The following is a 5,822-nucleotide window of genomic DNA, read 5'->3' as shown; positions in this document are numbered from 1 at the left end:
AGCACTTTTATTCCCTTGACTCCTTCTATTAAAACTAGCTTGTTTATATGTTATGTCCTTTAATCTACATCATTGAATTGTTAAAGTTGTCTGAGATGGCAGGTATTAATTTTGTAAGATGTAAGAATTTCCTTGGACTCTTCATGGAAGTAGTCAGTTTGCTTTTCTAAGAGATAATATCAAAGTTAGATTAAGTTGGAGTATTATCCATAAAAATACTAAGGGCACGCTAGTGGATAGAGTACTGTTCAATTTGGTCCTCATATACTAGTTGTGTGACCTTGGGTAATTTGGGTAATCTCTGCCACAATTTCCTCAACTAAAGTTGGAATAACAATAGTCCTATGTCCCAAGTTTTTTCTCATAATCAGAATGAAATATTTGTAATGCAACACAGTTCCTGGCACAGAGTCGATGTTGAATAATTTTTACCTTCTTTCCTAAGTAGCATGGTGTAGTTGACAAAATGGTGGATTTCGAATCAGAGGACCTAGATTAAAAAATTAGATCTACTATTTATTACTTGTGTAATATTTGACAAGCAGTCATAATCAGCCTCAGTTTCCACAATTCTGGAATAAGAAGTTTGGACAAGATGATCTGAAAGTGCTTTGTATTTTTAGATTTAAGAACCTGTGAGATCATCTTGAGTTCCAATTTGGCCTCATACTTACTAGCTGTGCGACTCTAAGCAAGTCATTTAATCCTGTTTGCCAGGTTCCTTATCTGCAAAATGAGCTGGAGAAGGAAATGGCAAACTGTTCTAGAATGCTTTGCAAAGAAAACCTTATGAAAAACAACTGAAAGACAACTTAAGAGTTCTGGCTATTGAGTGGTTAAATATTTAAAGTTACTGAATAGGAAGGGAAAAGGACAAATGAATCAGTTTCACCACCTATGGAGGATCATCATTTTTCATTGCTAAGAGATTTCTTTAGTTTAGCCTTGCCACTGGTCACACAACCACCATAATACAATGTTCCTCTAGGGCAGGAGTTATCCTGCCACACTTCTGTCCTGCAGCTTCCTTAGAAAAGAGGCAAGTTATCCAATCCAGGAAGTGGCATCAAAGTCCAACAAAGATCTGAAAATGGAGTCTGGTGGGGCCACAGAAGCCCACAGTGATTGGGGCCTTTTTGGGATTTTAAGTGACGGAGAGCCTTTGGGGGTCCCCAGAAGCCAGAAGTCTTGTTAAAAAAAAAAATCCAGAAGTCTTGTAAAAATCCAAAGCTAAGAAGGTTCAAGCAGTTATGGCCCCAGGAGCACTCTGGAATGTCCAAGAGGATGCCCCAGTTCAGCCAGGTGTGTATGAGCTTTCACGCTAGACCTTGGAGAAAGATAACAAAGGGACAGTAAAAGTTGAGAAAGCCTGGCACGTGTCACTGGTCAAAAAAAGTATAACATTGGCTTCTGGTATCTATCACTCCTCAAAAGTACTCAGCTATCCTCCAAGCAGTCCATCAGGAGAGAGAACTCAACAGGCCTTACAATTTTTGAGAATGGCCTTTGAGATCCTTTCCAAAAATCCTTAGTATGCAAACTTGGGAAATGAGAAAGTGGTAACTATATTGAATGATCATTTTCTTTCCTGATTTGTCTTGGTGAGGGAGGATGGAGATGGGTGTGATATTAAGTACCCATGTGAGAAGGCCATCATTCCTTGAGAACTATTCCTTGGCCGCCTCATTGCTGCTATCTGAAGACAAATGGCTATGTTTCCCCAGGGAAGCTGTGAGGGCTTGTTTGTAGGTGTGTATCCATAAGAGTCAGTCTTTGAGTATGTTTTTTCCATTTGCCAGGGTCTTTGGGTGAGTGGCTAAATCTTTTTCTGGTGGTCTCTGAGGATTTATTTAGCTTCTGTGTTTCTGTGTAGTAATGGAACTGGGAGCAGCTTTGAGGGTCCTTTTGTGTGTCCATGCCAGGCTGTCCTTGGAACAGCAGTCCCATCTGTCACAATATCTGCCTCTTTCCATGACTCGATCCAGTTCTTCCTGTCCTCAGGCTTCATCTCCTCCAATCCCCCAGACTGTCTGGCCATTGACAAAGGACATTCTTTTTGCATCTCAAGACACTAACTTTCATATGTGCATAAATGATAAAGTTTAAAATTTTTTAAAGTGGTAAGTTCAAAATCATATTGAGAATCAATCAACCCAGAAGTTGTCTAATATCTTTTAGGCACTGGAGATACAAAGAATAAAATGTCTCAACATTCTACAAAGGAAGACAAGAAGTACATGAGTGAAAATAAAAAGAATAGAAAATAATTAAAATCAAAGTAGTCTGGGAAGGGCACCAATAGCTGAGGGCAAGGAGACTTGACTTGAAGATGGGGTCTTTGGGTAAACAGAAGTGAAGAGGGAGTGCCTAATACACATGAGGGACAATCAGTGCAAAGGAAGAGAAATAACAGAGTGACATGAAAAATAGACCATTTAGCTAAATAGTGGGAGCTGAAGAAGGGCAAAGGGAGGGATGTACAATAAAACTGAAAAGCTCAGGTGGGGAGGTTTTGAAGGAACTTTTAAAAAGTTAGGGAACTTCTATTTGCTTCAAGAGGCAATGGGGAACCCCTAGAGTTTATTGAGTAGCAAGTGCTTATATAAGTCTATGCTTAAAAAATAATTTTACAACATTATGAAGTTTGAATTGAATTGGGAAAAAGTGAGAAACAAGATCAACTAGGAAGTTGTTGGAACAATCTAGATTTGAAAAGTGATTAGAGTTTGGTTTCAAGATGGTAAAAAGTTTGTGGAGGTTTGAGAAAACTAGGTGGCACAGTAGATAGAACACTGGTTCCATCATCAAAAAGACTAAAATTTCTGAGTTCAAATGACTAAGCAAATCACAACCCTCTGCCTCAATTTCCTTATCATAAAATGGGCTGGAGAAAGAGATGGAAACCGATTCAGTATCTTTGCCAAGAAACTAGAAGAATGATGGTACGTTAGAAATAGAAAAATTTGAATATGGACTGTAGGGGAGAGGCTGTGGGCATGAGTGCTATTTTGAACATGTTGAGTGCAAGAGGTCTCCAGAACTTTCAGTTTGAAATGTCCAACAGTTGGTTATGTGGGACTAAAGCTCAAGAGAAACAAAGGCTAGATATATAGATCTGTGAGTCATCTTCATAGGTATGGATGATTTCACTGATGAGGCTATTGCAGAATCAAGAATTGGAGATCAAGAGGAAGAGTAGATCAAACAGGAAAAGAGGGTCCAGGACAACTCTGAGAAATGCCCACAGAGAACATGACGAGACTGACAAGGCATTGTAAAGAAGGTAGAAGAGAACACAAAAAATATATCTAGGAAAAGAAGGAGGGGTAGTTCAAAATATTGAAAATAGCAGATACAGGCACAACAAGGCACTGGTAACTTACTTTCATTGGAATGATGGCATCAGAAGTCAGATTCTGGGAGGAGTGAGAAGAGAGGAAGCTGAAATTATGGTTTTACAAGAAGTTTGATAAGGAGGGAAAGAAGAAAGAAAAGTTCTTGAGGGGATGATAAGGTGCAATAAAAGTTTTTTGTTTTTTTTTTTTTTTTTTTTAAGCATAAAGAAGATGGGCACATTTGAAGGCAGTAAGGAAGGCTCAGTAGTGTAGAAGCTGAAAATGAATTGGAGAAGGTATGATTGAGATTGCAATCTGTTGGAGAAGAGAGGAAGGGGGTGGGATTAAAGGCACATGTTAATGAAGGATTAACCCAACTAAGAGAAAGTCCAATGTCCTTATCAGATATCTGGGGAAGGAAGGGAAGTGAGGAATGATGTCCAAGGGTTTTGAATGGCAACTTTCCAAGCATACAATCCCATTAGGTCAGGAGTTCTTGAATAGGATGCATGAAATTGCTTTTAAAACTATTTTGATAAATTTTATTTAAATATAATTAATAGGAATGGTTTAACATGGGGGAAACTATTAACATGATTGTATAAAAAAAAATAACAAAAATCATCTATCAATAGATGCAGAAAAAGCCTTTGATAAAATACAATATCCATTGCTATTAAAACACTCAAAAACATAGGTATAAATGTATTATTCCTTAAAATCTTAAGAAACATCTACTTTAAAGCATCAGCAAGCATTATTTGCAAGAGACGAGTTAGAAGTCTTCCCGATATGATTAGGAGTAAAGCAAGGATGTCCATTATTACCAATACTGTTCAATATTGCACTAGAAATGTTCCAGTAGCAAAAGAAGAAAAAGAAATTGAAGGAATGAGAATGGGTTTTGAGGTGATAAAGCTGTCTCTGCAGAAAACATGATGATATATTTGGAAAATCCTAGAGATTCAAATTAAAAAGTTGAAAAAAGTTAATTGAAACAATAATTTTAGCGATGTAGCAGAATATAAAATCTACATAAATCATCCACATTTCTATATATCATTGACAAAACCCTGGAAAAAGAGATAGTAAGAGATATCCTATTTAAAATAACTATGGACGTTATAAAATACCTGAGAATATACCTGCCAAAACCAATCTAGGAACTACATGATATAATTATAAAACACTTTTTTTAACCAATGAATTCAAATTTAAATAATTGGATAAATATAATTGTTCACAAATGGACAGATCCAATATAATAAAAATTATAATTCTACTAAACCACTTTACTTATTCAATGCCATCTCAATTAAAACTACCAAAATTATTTTATTGAGTTAGAAAAAAATAATAAAATCATTTGGAAGAACAAAATGTCAAGAATATCAAAGGAATTTTTTAAAAATGTAAAAGAAGGAGGTTTAGCAGTACCAGATCTTAAACTAATTGTAAGGCAGTAATTATCAAAAATATTTGCTACAGGTTAAGAAATAGAAAAATGGATCAATATAAAAGTAGACATAAATTTTATAGTAGTAAAAATTATTTTAGTAACCTTCAGTTCCACAAATCTAAAGATTTAAGCTTTGAGGATAAGTATAGGTTATTTAGTAAAAAATTGTTTGAAAAACTGCAAAGCGATCTAGCAGAAATTTGCTTTTACTAAGATATGGATGACATGGATACATGACCTAGATATAAAGGGAGATATCATAAGAAAACTAGAATAATATGAAACAATACTTATCAGACTTATGAATAAGAGAAAAATGTGTTAAAATTTATTAAACTATTTCTAGCCATATGAAAATATGCTCCAAATCATTATTAATCAAAGAAATGCTAATTAAGACAACTCTGAGATACCACTATACGCCGGTCAGATTGGCCAGAATGACAGGGAAAGATAATGCAGAATGTTGGAGGGGATGTGGGAAAACAAGGACACTGATACATTGTTGTTGAAATTGTGAACACATCCAACCATTCTGGAAAGCAATTTGGAACTATGCACAAAAAGTTATCAAACTGTGCATACCCTTTGATCCAGCAGTGATACTACTGGGCTTATACTCCAAAGATTCTAAAGAAGGGAAAGGGACCTGTATGTGCCAAAATGTTTGTGGCAGCCCTTTTTGTAGTGGCCAGAAGCTGGAAAATGAATGGATGCCCATCAATTGGAGAATGGTTGGGTAAATTGTGGTATATGAATGTTATGGAATATTATTGTTCTGTAAGAAATGACCAGCAGGATGAATACAGAGAGGCTTGGAGAGGTTTACATGAACTGATGCTGAGTGAAATGAGCAGAACTAGGAGATCATTATATACTTCAACAACAATACTGTATGAGGATGTATTCTGATGGAAGTGGATTTCTTTGACAAAGAGAAGATCTAACTCAGTTCCAATTGATCAGTGATGGACAGAAGCAGCACACCCAAAGAAAGAACACTGGAAATGAATGTAAACTGTTTGCAT

The sequence above is a fragment of the Sarcophilus harrisii genome, chromosome 4 (assembly GCF_902635505.1).
Source record: "Sarcophilus harrisii chromosome 4, mSarHar1.11, whole genome shotgun sequence".
NCBI lineage: Eukaryota > Metazoa > Chordata > Mammalia > Dasyuromorphia > Dasyuridae > Sarcophilus > Sarcophilus harrisii.
The sequence above is the reverse complement of the archived record's forward strand: the minus strand, read 5'-3'. Positions refer to the sequence as shown.